General features: G+C 43.2%; 1 protein-coding gene across 46 annotated transcripts in view; it reads left to right on the plus strand.

Moving 5' to 3' along the window:
- Nucleotides 1-13,946, plus strand: part of ATG13 (autophagy related 13) — a 57,317-nt gene that overhangs the window by 6,255 nt on the left and 37,116 nt on the right. For 16 of the 46 annotated variants that reach the window (XM_009460138.5, XM_054661047.2, XM_009460150.5 and 13 more), the window contains 1 exon segment: nt 6,583-6,638. The exons of 15 other annotated variants lie outside the window; for them this stretch is intronic. The gene's annotated coding sequence lies outside the window, so the exon portion shown is untranslated. 46 annotated transcript variants of the gene reach the window in all.

Below are 13,946 nucleotides of genomic sequence, written 5' to 3' on the forward strand. Positions count from 1 at the left end.
TTTTTGAGACAGAGTCTCACTCTGTCACCTATGCTGGAGTGCAGTGGCGCAGTCTTGGCTCACTGCAACCTCTGCCTCCCGGGTTCAAGCAGTTCTCCTGCCTCAGCCTCCCAAGTAGCTGGGATTACAGGTGTGCATCACCATGGCCGGCTAATTTTTGTATTTTTAGTAGAAATGGGGTTTCACCATGTTGGCCAGGCTGGTCTCGAACTCCTGACCTCAGATGATCTGCCCGCCTTGGCCTCCCAAAGTGCTGGGATTACAGGCCTGAGCCACCGTGCCTGGCTGGCAACTAGTTTTTTTATTTGTTAATTTGATTTTTTTTAATTCAAATCTACAGAAAAGTTGGAAGAATATTACAGTGAATTTTTATGTACTCTTCCCTTAGATTTGCACATTGTTCACTCTTTACCACATTACTTTCTTTCTCCTATATATTGTATAACTATTATTTTTGCATTATATTTACACATTCTTATTCTTTTTTTTTTTTTCTGAACCCTTCAGAGATGTTACTTATATCTCATGAATAAGAATGTGGACTAAAATGTAATTTTATCAAATTCAGGAATTTTTTTTTTTTTGAGATGGAGTCTCGCTGTCACCCAGGCTGGAGTACAGTGGCGCAATCTCGGCTCCCTGCAACCTCCACCTCCTGGGTTCAAACGATTCTCCTGCCTCAGCCTCCTGAGTAGCTGGGACTACAGGCATGCGTCACCACACCTGGCTCATTTTTGTATTTTACTAGAGAAAGGGTTTCGCCATGTTGGCCAGGCTGGTCTCGAACTCTTGACCTCAAGTGTTTACACTCCTCAGCCTGCCAAAGTGCTGGGATTACAGGGGTGAGCCACCACAACCAGCCAAATTCAGGAAATTTAATATTGATGCAATACTGTTACCTAGTATACAGTTGGGTTCAAATGTTGCCAGTTGTTTCAGTACTGTCCTTCACAGAAACTTTTTAAAAAATCCAGGAACCAGTCCAGAATCAAGCTTTGCATTTAGTTGTCACACTTTATTCTCCTTTAATCCAAAACGGCTCTTCAGATTTTTTTTTTTTTTTGGTCTTTTATAACACTGACGTTTTTGAAGAGTGACGAGCCCATTATATTATTAAATTTTCGGCCTTTCAATTTGAGCTTGTCCAGTCACTTCCTCATACTTAGTTTCAGGTTATACAGTTTTAGCAAGAAAGCTATGTAAGTAATACATCACATCAGAAGGGATGTGAAGTCAGTTTCTTCAATTGTTGTCCAGGCCAAGGTGAAAGTTCCCCCTCACCCTTGAAAAAATCAGCTCATTAGCTCATTGGCTGGGCATGATTGCTCATGCTGTAATAATCATAGCACTTTGGGAGGCTGAGGTGAGAGGATTGCCTCAGCGCAAGAGTTTGAGACCAGCCTGAGCAACATAGTGAGATGCTGTCTTTACAAAAAAATTTAAAAATTACCTGGGCATGGTGGTGTGCACCTGTAGTCCCAGCTGAGGTGGGAGGATTGCTTGAGCCTGGGAGGTCCAGGCTGCAGTGAGCCATGATCATCATGGCACTCCAGCCTGAGCAACAGAGACCTTGTCTCCAAAAGATAATCAACTCATTCACAAGGCCAGGTTCAGTGGCTCACACCTGTAATCCTAATCCCAACACTTTAGGAGGCCAAGATGGGAGGATCACTTGAAGCCAGAAGTTCCAGACCAGCCTGGGCAACATATCAAGATCGCGTTGCTACCAAAAAAAAAAAAAGAAAAATCAACTCACAAAAGGCATATGAATTGGAAAAAAAGGCATACAGATTTTTTTTTTTCCTAAGGTACTTTTGCTATAGCTTGCTCTTTCTTTTTTTTTTTTTTTTGATACAGGGTTTTGCTTTGTCACCCAGGCTGGAGTGCAATGACATGATCACAGCTCACTGCAGCCATACCTCCTGGGTTCGAGTGATCTTCCCACATCAGCCTCCTGAGTAGCTGGGACTATAGGTGAGCATCACCACACCCAGCCAATTTTTTGTATTTTTGTAGATAAATGTTACCCAGCCTGATCTTGAACTCCTGAGCTCAAGCTATCCTCCTGCCTCGGCCTCCTAAAGTATTGAGATTATAGGCGTGAGTCACTGGGCTGGCCAAGGCATACAAATTTATCACAGAGTGATTGCCCATCCCCCAAGGTGGTTCAGAGGTTATATACCATTCTGGCAAAACAGGTTATGGAAACCTGGAGAAGAGGAATTCCGCTGAGGGGATTACTAGGGAGAATGAATGGATCAGGGAACAGAGATTAACTTGCACATTATCTTGTGAAAGGGTCCATTTAGGTGTGGTTACATTTGTGGTGTTACAACATACAGAAGAACAGTTGTTCCTTTAGGTGGGTCTGGATTTTAGGCGCATAAAGGAATTTAAGCTTTACTGTATGCTTTGGAAGAGAACGTGTGTGGATGGAGTGAGGTGTCAGAGATACCTTGAGGCTTCTTTGGTTAGCATAGCCATATTTGGGGGTATTGATTTCTTTTGTTTTTTTCGTTTGTTTGTTTGTTTTTGAGACAGAGTCTGTCGCCCAGGCTGGAGTACAGTGGTGTGATCTCGGCTCACTGCAAGCTCCGTCTCCCAGGTTCACACCATTCTCCTGCCTCAGCCTCCCAAGTAGCTGGGACTACAGGTGCCCACCACCATGCCCAGCTAATTTTTTGTGTTTTTAGTAGAGACAGGGTTTCACCATGTTAGCCAGGATGGTCTTGATCTCCTGACCTTGTGATCCACCCGCCTCGGCCTCCCAAAGTACTGGGATTACAGGCGTGAGCCACCGCACCTGGCCTCTTTTGTTTTTTGAGACGGGAGTTTCACTCTTGTGCCCAGGCTGGAGTGCAGTGGCACAACCTCAGCTCACTGCAGCCTCTACCTCCTGGGTTCAGATGATTCTCCTGCCTCAGCCTCCCGAGTTGCTGAGATTACAGGCACGCACCACCACGCCTGGCTAATTTTTTATTTTGAGTAGAGACAGGGTTTCACCATATTGGCCAGGCTGATCTCGAACTCCTGACCTCAGGTGATCCGTCTGCCTCCGCCTCCCAGAGTGCTGGGATTACAAGCGTGAGCCACTGCGCCCAGCCTGGGTATTGATTTCTGAGCCCCAATATCAGTATGTTATCTTTGATGACTTTGTTAAGATTGTATCCACCAGGTTTCTCTTTGTAATTAATAAGTAGTAACCTGTGTTCCCATAGATTGTGTAAATATCTCATTTGTAAATAAAGTTTCACCCAGAAATTTTAGCATTCCTTGATGATTTGCTTGAACCAGTTATTCCTATAATGGTTACAAAATTGTCATTTTCTAAGTCTGCTATTCTTACATTTATTTATTGTATTATACTATAAAGAAGTATTTTCCCCATCTTCATTTATTGCACAGCTCCCTTTGAAACCACAGTGTTAGGAGGAAGATGTAAACATTTGCTATAGAAAAAAAGGACTATGTCAGGAAAGGATTGTATCTGCTCTTCCACTGTTAGCTTAAGAAGTAAGGTCGGATGCGGTAATCCTGTAATCCCAGCACTGTGGAAAGCCGAGGTGGATGGATCACTTGAGGCCAGGAGTTCGAGACCAGCCTGGCCAACATGGCAAAACCTCATCTCTACTAAAAATAAGATAATTAGCCCGGGCCGGGCGTGATGGCTCACGCCTGTAATCCCAGCACTGTGGGAGGCCGCAGTGGGCAGATACATGAGGTCAGGAGTTTGAGTCCAGTCTGGCCAACCTGATGAAACCCTATCTCTACAAAAATACGAAAATTAGCTGGGCATGATGGCAGGTGCCTGTAATTTCAGCTACTTGGGAGGCTGAGGCAGGAGAATCACTTGAACTTGGGAGGCGGAGGTTGCAGTGAGCCGAGATTGCACCACTGCACTCCATCCAGGGCGACAGAGCAAGACTCTGTCTCAAAAAATAAATAAATAAATACAGAGAAATGTAAAATTATAAATTAAATTTTAATGCTTCCAAAACCTACATGTTCTCTCATGATAAACATGAGTTTAAAAGCTTTTTTTGAGAAGAAGTTTTGCTCTTGTTGCCCAGGCTGGAGTGCAATGGCGCGATCTCAGCTCACCGCGACCTTCGCCTACTGGGTTCAAGCAATTCTCCTGCCTCAGCCTCCCAAGTAGCTGGGATTACAGGCATGTGTCACCATGCCTGGCTAATTTTTTTTTTTTTTAATTTTTAATAGAGATGGGGTTTCTCCATGTTCATCAGGCCGGTCTCGAACTCCTGATCTCAGGTGATGCCCGCCTCGGTATCCCAGAGTGCTGGGGTTACAGGTGTGAGCCACCGTGCCTGGCCTGAATTTAAGAGCATTTTTAAGGCCAAGCGCAGTGGCTCATGCCTGCAATCCCCAGCAGTCTGGGAGGCTGAGACGGGAGGATTGCTTGAACCCAGGAGTTCACAACCAGCCTGGGCAACAAGGCAAAGCCCCATCTCTACAAAAAATTAGCTGGGTGTGGTGGCATGCTAGTAGTCCCAGCTACTCCTGAGGCTGAAGTGGGAGAATCACCTGAGTCCAGCAGGTTGAGGCTGCAGTGAGCTGTGATCGGGCCACTGCACTCTAACCTGGACAAAGGATTGAGACCTTGTCTCAAAAAAAAAAAAAATGGGCAGGAAAAAAAGCATTTTGGCCAGGCATGGTAGCTCACGCCTGTAATCCCAGCATTTGGGAGACCGAGGTGGGCAGATCACCTGAGGTCAAGAGTTCTAGATCAGCTTGGCCAACACGGTGAAACCCCATCTCCATTAAAAATACAAAAATAAGCTGGTGTGGTGGCATGTGCCTCTGGTCTCAGCTACTCGGGAGGCTGAAGCAGGAGAATCACTTGAACCTGGCAGGTGGAGATTGCAGTGAGATCGTGCCACTGCATACCAGCCTGGGCGACAGAGTGAGACTCTGTCTCAAAAAAAACCTGAAAACAAAACCCCGCATTTTAAGCATCCAAAGTGTTGAATATTTGTCAGCAAGTAGTTTTTTTTTTTTAAATTACAGGTAAAACATTCTATTATTTCTGTAATAGTTTTGAGGTTACTGCTTATAGATTTTATGTAAGTTGAAGTAGGCATTATACAAATGTGAAAGCAATGTTAATATGCCAGGAATTGTTACTCAGAAAAACTGAATTTGGGATTCATTTTTAGAATAAATCAAGGAAATATTAATTGGTTAACTGTTCATTGTTAATATTAGATTAGTTCCATATATATCTAACAGTCTTCTCTACACAGCAACCTGAGCAATCCTTTTTAAAAATGTACTTGATTGAGGTGTAATTGACATAAATAAATTATATCCATTATAAATTTACAGTTTCACAAATTTTGGCAAATGCATAAGTCTTATAATCACCACCACAATCAAAACATGGAAATTCCTATCACTTTAACTTTTCCCCCTACCATTTCTACCTGCACTCCCAGCCCCAAGCAATACTGATCTGTTTTCTTTTTTTTTTTTGGAGACGGAGTCTCACTGTGTCACCCAGGCTGGAGCGTGTGTGCAGTGGCGCGATCTTGGCTCACTACAACCTCCTCCTCCTGGGCTCAAGAGATCCTCCCACCTCAGCCTTCCAAGCAGCTGGAACTACAGATGTGCACCACCATGCCTGGCTAATTTTTGTATTTTTAGTAGAGGTGGGGTTTCACCATGTGAGCTAGGCTGGTCTTGAATTCCTGACCTCAGATGCCCCACCCACCTCAGCCTCCCAAATTGCTGCGATTACCGGTGTGAGCAACTGCACCTGTCTGATACTGATCTGTTTTCTGTCACAAGAGATTACATTTACCTTTTCTAGAGCATGGTATAGATGCAGTCACACTCATAGTGTGTATTTTTGTGTGCGCTTTCACTTTGTATTATGTGAGATTCATCTATTTGTGTTCACAAGGAGGTTTTTGTTTTTGTTTTTGTTTTTTTCCGAGACAGAGTCTTGGTCTTGTTGCCAGGCTGGAGTGCAATTGCATGATCTCAGCTCACTGCAACCTCTGCCTCCTGAGTTGAAGCGATTCTCCTGCCTCAGCCTCCCAAGTAGCTGGGATTCCAGGAGCCCGCCATCACGCCCGGCTAATTTTTGTATTTTTAGTAGAGACGGGGTTTCTCCATGTTGGTCAGGCTGGTCTCGAACTCCTGACCTCAGATGATCCACCCGCTTCGGCCTCCCAAAATGCTGGGATTACAGGCATGAGCCACCGTGCCTGGCCGACCCTGCTTAATCTTAATAAGCACTTAATACTTTCAAACGTATTTTAATTATTTTTATTGTCAGTTTCCCCCTTGTTAGAATACAAGCTCCATAATATCATGAATTTTTGACTGATTACAAATTTCTGGTTAAACATGACAGAGTGACTACATATATCTGTTCTGTTTATTTATTTATTTATTTATTCATTTTATTTTTGGTCTCCTAAGGCTGTGTCGTCCCAAAGATACTAAGTAACAGGCAGAATTGGATATGGCACAAATTTCTGTTTAAAGAGATGCGGTCTCGCTCTGTTGCCCAGGCTGTTGTGCAGTGGTATTCACAGTCATGATCATATTTCTCTACAGCATCTTGGACTCAAGTGATTCTCCTGCCTCAGCCTCCTGAGTAGCTGGGACTACAGGTATGTGCCACCAGGCCCCATTTCTTTTTAAGCCAAATAAAATTATAGTAAAGGAATAAAATGGATGTAAACATGCAAGAATAGAATGGGAAAAGCTGAGAAGGAGAGATTCTCTACATTTTTGGGAGAAGGAAACCTAGAGGAGGAATTTTAACTGGTTTAACAATGCAGAAGAAGCAGCAGCCTGGGAGTGAAATGAAGTTGGAACAGGAAGTGAACTGATTTGAACCAAGAACCCTGTAATGGTTCCAGACTGGAGGTTCTAGGTAGCTAAGGTTCAGGGAAGGCTCCAGATTCAGAAATACCAAACACCGCTTGTGTGTTTCATGATGAGTGAGTGGACCAGTTACAAAGGCCAAATGGAGATAAATATGGTAAAAATCAATTTACCTGATTTCTCACTGTGCTTGTTACATCCAGAAAGCTGATAGGTAGACTTATGCTTGGCCTTGGCAAGAAATTAGAGGCTTTTTTTTTTTTTTTGAGACGGGGTCTCACTCTGACCCAGTCTGGAATGCAGTGGAGTGGTGCAATCACAGCTCACTGCAGCCTTGACCTTCCAGCTCAAGCAATCTGCCTACCTCAGCCTCCCAGTAGCTGGCTCTACAGGTGCATGCCACCATGCCCGGCTACTTACTTTTTTTGCAGAAACAAGGTGTCACTATGTTCCCTGGCTGGTCTTGAACTCCTGGACTCAAGTGATCCTCCTGCCTTGGCCTCCCAAGTAGCTGGGACCACAGGTGCATGCCACCACAACTGGCAATTTTTTTTTTAATTTTTATTTTTTGTAGAGACAGAATCTCTCCATGTTGTCCAGGCTGGTCTCAAACTCCTGGGCTCAAGAGATCATCCCACCTTGGCCTTCCAAAGTGTTGGGATTACTTATGTGAGTCACCATGCCCAGCCTATTCACTTTTTATTTTCCAATACTTCGTTGACTTCTTTGATTTGTTATTTCTTCTTCTATCTTTGGGTTTTATTTATAGCTTTTTTATGTCTGTGCTTTTAATTGAGGATTAGGAAGATAGTTTAGATAAATATGTCTTTTTTATCTGCCTATTTAAGTAGAACCCTATATGTATGTATGTATGTAAGTGTAAATTAATGAATGACAGGGTCTCACTCTGTTACTTAAGTTGGACTGCAGTGGTGCAATCATAGCTCACTGTAGTTTCAAACTCCTGGCTCAAGTAATCTGTCCACCTCGGCTTCCAAAGTGCTGGGATTATAGGTTTGGACCACCAAGCTGGCCTATTTCTTTATTTAAAATTAGAATTTCAGTACAAAAGTAAGTAAAAGATGTAGAGAACTTGCTTACCTAGTTAAATGTTGTTTTCCATTCGTTCATTATTATCTTTTGCACTTAAGTAGTGTGATAGAATCTTCTGTCCAGCATTTGGAAGTCAGTGATTATCTATGGGCATTATCTAACAATGGGATAATTTGTTTTTTCAGTAATTGTTCAAAAACATTTAGTCTGGTCTGGGTGCCATGGCTCACAGCTATAATCCCAGCACTTTGGGAGGCTGAGGTGAGAGGATCGTTTGAGGCCAGAAGTTCAAGACCAGCCTGGGGAACAAACGGAGACACCCGACCCCCCCCCACAGGTCTCTGCAAAAAATTAAAAAATTAGTTGGGTGTAGTGACATATACCTGTGGTCTCAGCTACTTGAGAGGCTGAGATGGGAGGATCACTTGGGCCCAGGAGGTCCAGGCTTGCAGTGAGCTATGATGGCATCACTGCACTCCACCTTGGATGACAGAACAAGACCTTGTCTCAAAACAAAAACAACCATTTAGTCTGATACAAGTCTATGCATGTTCTCTTACACTTTGGGAACCTCAAAGTGTTATTTGTTAGGAATTTCTGTTTGCAAAAGTGATGTGCAGAGATGTTGCAAAATTGAAATTGCTATTTAAAGTCCAATAAATAGTTTTTGTTATTACTCAACTGTCTTATCATGAAGAAAGGTCTTAATTAAATGAGATTACTTCTAAGACAAGAAAACCTATAAGTATCAAGTCACAGGACAATAAGTGTAGATGAAGTTTAAAGGGATAGCAATATTTGTGGGAACATTATAGAGTATAATTTTTTTTTACCTGATTAAGGCATTTTAGAAACAGTGACATAAATTTAATCAATTATTCATGAATGGGAACTGCATAAATTTTTTTGTGAAAATCTGAAATTATACATAGTAATTGGGTTATATCCCTAGGACAGAAAATTTTAATAACAAGATAGTAAGCAGCTCACATGAACTTACATATTCAGCATATTAGCAGGAAAGAGGCAAGACATTTGAAGAACTTGCAGAAAAGTTGCAAAGTAAATGAGAGACTAGAATGCTGAAAGGTAAAGTGGCCTTGATTTGAAGTAAGTGGTAACCTAAAAGCTCTTTTTCTTTGGCTTAGTCTCCTAGCAGCTGATGTGTGGCCTTAAAACCTATACTATTAAGGAGTCTCCACCCTTAATGTAGACAGTCATTTTGGCCGTAACAAGAATTGTAGCAGTAAGTAGTCTGCAAAGTCTGAAGAGAAGAAAGTCACATACATTGTCAGGTCCGGTACCTCTATAGACTTTTGGCAGTAGAACCACAAAACCACTTGCCCCTGTGGTAGAGAAGGATGTGTGAAGTTTATAGTGTGGGGTGATACCAGGTAACCATCTGGTACTATTTTACTTCCCAAAACAGTATCTTTTTAGGAAAGATAACATCCTTATTACTTGACACATCTCTTTCTCTCTACTTTCTCAAAAATTGGAATCATGGGCCTAGCACAGTGGCTCACAACTGTAATCCCAGTGCTTTGGGAGATGGAGGTGGGAGGATCACTTGAGGCGAGCAGTTTGAGACCAGCCTGGGCGACAGAGCAAGACCCCCATCTCTATATTAAAAATATATATATATATATATATATATATATATATATATATTTTTTTTTTTTTTGGCAACGGGGTCTTGCTCTGTCGCCCAGGCTGGAGTGCAATGGTGGGATCTCGGCTCACTGCAACCTCCTCCTCTCGGGTTCAAGCTATTCTCCTGCCTTAGCTTCCCAAGTAGCTGGGATTACAGGCGCCTGCCACCATGCCTGGCTAATTTTTGTATATTTTGGTGGAGATGGAGCTTCACCATGTTGGTCAGGCTGGTCTAGAACTGACCTCATGATCCACCTGCCTCACCCTCCCAAAGTGCTGGGATTACAAGCGTGAGCCACTGCACCCAGCCCCCAAAAATTTTATTTTATTTTTTAATTATTGTTTTTTTGGAGACGGAGTTTTGCTCTTGTTGCCTAGGCTGGAGTGCAATGGCGCAATCTTGGCTCGTGCAACCTCCGCCCCCTGTATTCAAGTGATTCTTGTGCCTCAGCCTCTTGAGTAGCTGGGATTACAGGCGCCCGCCACCACGACCAGCTAATTTTGTATTTTTAGTAGAGACGGGGTTTCACCGTGTTGGTCAGGCTGGTCTTGAATTCCTGACCTTAGGTGATCCGCCTGCCTCTGCCACCCAAAGTGTTGGGATTACAGGCGTGAGCCACCGTGCCTGGCCAAAAATTTTTTTAAATTAGCTGCACATGGTGTTGCGAGTTTATAGTCCCAGCTACTCGAGAGGCTTAAGTGGGAGGACTGCTTGAGGCCAGGAGTTCCAGGTTACAGTGAGCTATGATTGCGCCACTACACTCCAGCCTGGGTAACAGTGTGAGACCCTGTTTCCAAAGAATATATTTATATGCTATATAAACAGTCTCTTTTAACTTGTGTTGTCCCCAAAACCTTGATTGAATTAATAAAATTAGTTTCTTTTACTTCATTAAGACCACAAATAAATGAAAGCAATTTTTTAGTTTCCTAAGCCTGAATATTGAAATCCTGGACTTTGGTACAGGATCACCTTTTGCCACTTTCAGTGACTAGACTCTTTGCTGAAAGTGTCAGCAGGCCTCTGATCGCCTTTTTGAAGTCACATAACCTATTTTCTCAGCTGAGTTTGCCTGGGATTTTTTTTTTCTTTTTTTTTGAGATGGAGTCTCGCTCTATCGCCAGGCTAGAGTTCAGTGGCGCGATCTCAGCTCACTGCAATCTCCACCTCCCAGGTTCAAGAGATTCTCCTGTCTCAGCCTCCTCAGTAGCTGGGATTACAGGCATGCACTGCCACACCCAGCTAACGTTTTTTTGCATTTTTAATAGAGACGGGGTTTCACCATGTTGGCCAGGATGGTCGCGATCTGCTGATCTTGTGATCCACCGGCCTCGGCCTCCCAAAGTGCTGGGATTGGATTCTTTTTTTCTTTTTAATTTAATTTAGTTTTCTTTTTTTTTTTTTTTTTGAGTCTGAGTTTTTGTCGCCCAGGCTGGAGTACAGTGGCACAATCTCAGCTCACTGCACCTCCGCCTCCCGGGTTCAAGCAGTCCTCCTGACTCAGCCTCCTGAGTAGCTGGGACTATAGGCATGAACCAACACACCCAGCTAATTTTTGTATTTTTAGTAGAGACAGGGTTTTACCATGTTGGCTAGGCTGGTCTCAAACTCCTGACCTCAAGTAATCCGCCCACCTCATCCTCCCAAAGTGCTGGGATTACAGGTGTGATCCACTGCGCCCAGCCTAGTTTTTTTGTTTGTTTGTTTTTTGAGACGGAGTCTTGCTCTGTCACCCAGGCTGGAGTGCAGTGGCACGATCTCGGCTCACTGGAACCTCTGCCTCCTGGGTTCAAATGATTCTCCTGCCTCAGCCTCCCCAGTAGCTGGGACTACAGGTGTGTGCCAGCACACCCAGCTAATTTTTTGTATTTTTAGTAGAGGCCGGGTTTCACCATATTGGCCAGGCTTTTCTTGAACTCCTGACCTTGTGATCCGCCCAACTCAGCCTCCCAAAGTGCTGGGATTACAGGCATGAGTCACCTCACCTGGCCTAGGTTTTTTTTGTTTTTTTTTTTTAAGTAGGGGTTTTTCTCTCTGTCTCCTAGTCTGGAGTGCAAGGGTGCTGTCTGAACTCATGGCAGCCTCTGCCTCCCAAGTTCAAGCGATTCTCGTGCCTCAGCCTCCCAAGTGGCTGGGATTACAGGCTGTGGCACCACTCCTGGCTAATTTTTGTATTTTTAGTAGAGACGGGGTTTTGCTATGTTGGCCAGGCTGGTCTCGAACTCCTGACGTCATGTGATCCCCTGCCCTCAGCTTCCCAAAGTGCTGGGATTACAGGTGTGAGCCACCGAGCTTGGCCTTTTAAAAGTTTTATTTTAATTAAGACATAATAATTGTTGTACATATTTATAGGATACAGTGATGTTTTGATAAATATATACATTGTGTAATGATCAAATCAGGGTAATTAGGATTGCCTGAGTCCAGGAGTTCAATACCAACCTGGCCAACATAGAGAGACCCCCATCTCTTTTTTAAAAAATTGCATAGCAAGAGTTGCAGGATTTAGTAACTGGATAGTTAATAGCAAAGGGCAGAAAAAAGGAAGTTGTTCAATTGCAGGTTTCTTTAATGTTTGTATCAAATTTACCTTTGTATTCATAGGAGCACTCAAAGAGAATTTTGCAAAGAGCAAAGCGTAAAGTAAACCTTACATACATTTATCTTGTAGAGGATGAATTGACTGCTTGGTTAACTGGACCTAAGGGAACACATAGGTCTGGGAGATAACTTTTTCCCTAGTGGAGACTGCACCCTTTTTGGCTCAATAACTGTAGTTACATAATCCTTTCAATGCTACCAGTTGTACAAAAAGTCATTGGAGCCATTGTGCCGTTATAATGATTGCATTGGTAGATAATCTGATGGTGAGAATCCAATTCTTACCTTTAGTGTAAGATAAGGGCAGTATAATCCTGCAGCGCATTTCTTTCTTTCTTTGTTTTTCTTCTTCTTGAGACAGGGCCTTGCTCTGTCACCCAAGCTGGAATACAATGGCACAGTTGTTAGTGTTCTTTTTAACCAAAATTAGGAATGTCTGAAGTGGGTATATGTTTCAAATGCAGCCAGATCTACAAATGATAGATTCCAGTAGGTAAGTCATTTATAGTTTGGATCGCTTTAGGCCATTAACCTGTTCTTGATCACGGTGGACTATCCTGTGGCATCGTATTCCAATAATTATTTCCTCTCTCACATCTTTTTTTTCTCCTTCATTGACTTCTTGTCTCTCCCTATAAATTTGTTTAGATATCCCTATCCTGGGAGGGCCGGGTGCAGTAGCTCACACCTGTAATCCCAGCACTTTGAGAGGCAGAGGTGGGTGGATCATGAGGTCAGGAGATCGAGACCATCCTGGCTAACACAGTGAAACCCCGTCTCTACTAAAAATACAAAAAAATTACCCGGGCATGGTGGCAAGCACCTGTAGTCCCAGCTACTCAGGAGACTGAGGCAGGAGAATGGCGTGAACCCAGGAAGCGGAGCTTGCAGTGAGCCGAGATCATGCCACTGCACTCCAGCCTGGGGGACAGGGCGAGACTCCGTCTCAAAAAAAAAAAAAAAAAAGCCAGGCAAAGAGTATATACTATATGATTTAATCTTTTTTCCTTTTTTTGTTGGGGGTAGAGATGGAGTTTCACTATGTTGCTCAGATTGTTCTTGAACTTTGGGCCACAAGCGATCCTCCTGCCTCAACCTCCCAAAGAGCTGGGATTACAGGTGTCAGCTGCCACGCTGGGCCTATGTGATTTAGTTGATATAGTTTTTTTTTTTTTCTTTTGAGGTGGAGTCTCATTCTGTCACCAGGCTAGAGTGTTAATTCTCCTGCCTCAGCCTCCCGAGTAGCGGGGACTACAGGCGCACACCAACACGCCTCAGCTAATTTTTGTATTTTTAGTAGAGACGGGGTTTCACCATGTTGGCCAGGATGGTCTCGATCTCTTGACCTTGTAATTAGCCTGCCTTGGCCTCCCAAAGTGCTGGGATTACAGGTGTGAGCCACTGCGCCCAGCCATTGAGAAAGAATTCTACAAACTGCAGATTAAGGATCAGAGGTTTCCTAAGGATAAGGGGTATTAAGGAGTGGCTAAAGGGAGGCATGAGGAAACTTTTGGGAACTATTGGGGTTCACTATTTTGTTTTTGGTGATGGTTTTACCATACATAAGTATGTTGAATCCTATTAAATTGTATACTTTCAACATACTGTTTATTGAGAGCTACAACTCAGCTATTTTTATTGATCTATTTTGAGATGGAGTCTCACTCTGTTTCCCAGGATGGGATGCAGTGGTGCAATAAAACAAAATGTTTCTACAAGAAAATACAGGAGAATATCTTCATGATTTGCAGATCAGCAAAAATGTATTTTCTTTTCTCTGAAT

Source organism: Pan troglodytes, chromosome 9, assembly GCF_028858775.2.
Source record: "Pan troglodytes isolate AG18354 chromosome 9, NHGRI_mPanTro3-v2.0_pri, whole genome shotgun sequence".
Taxonomy (NCBI): Eukaryota; Metazoa; Chordata; class Mammalia; order Primates; family Hominidae; genus Pan; species Pan troglodytes.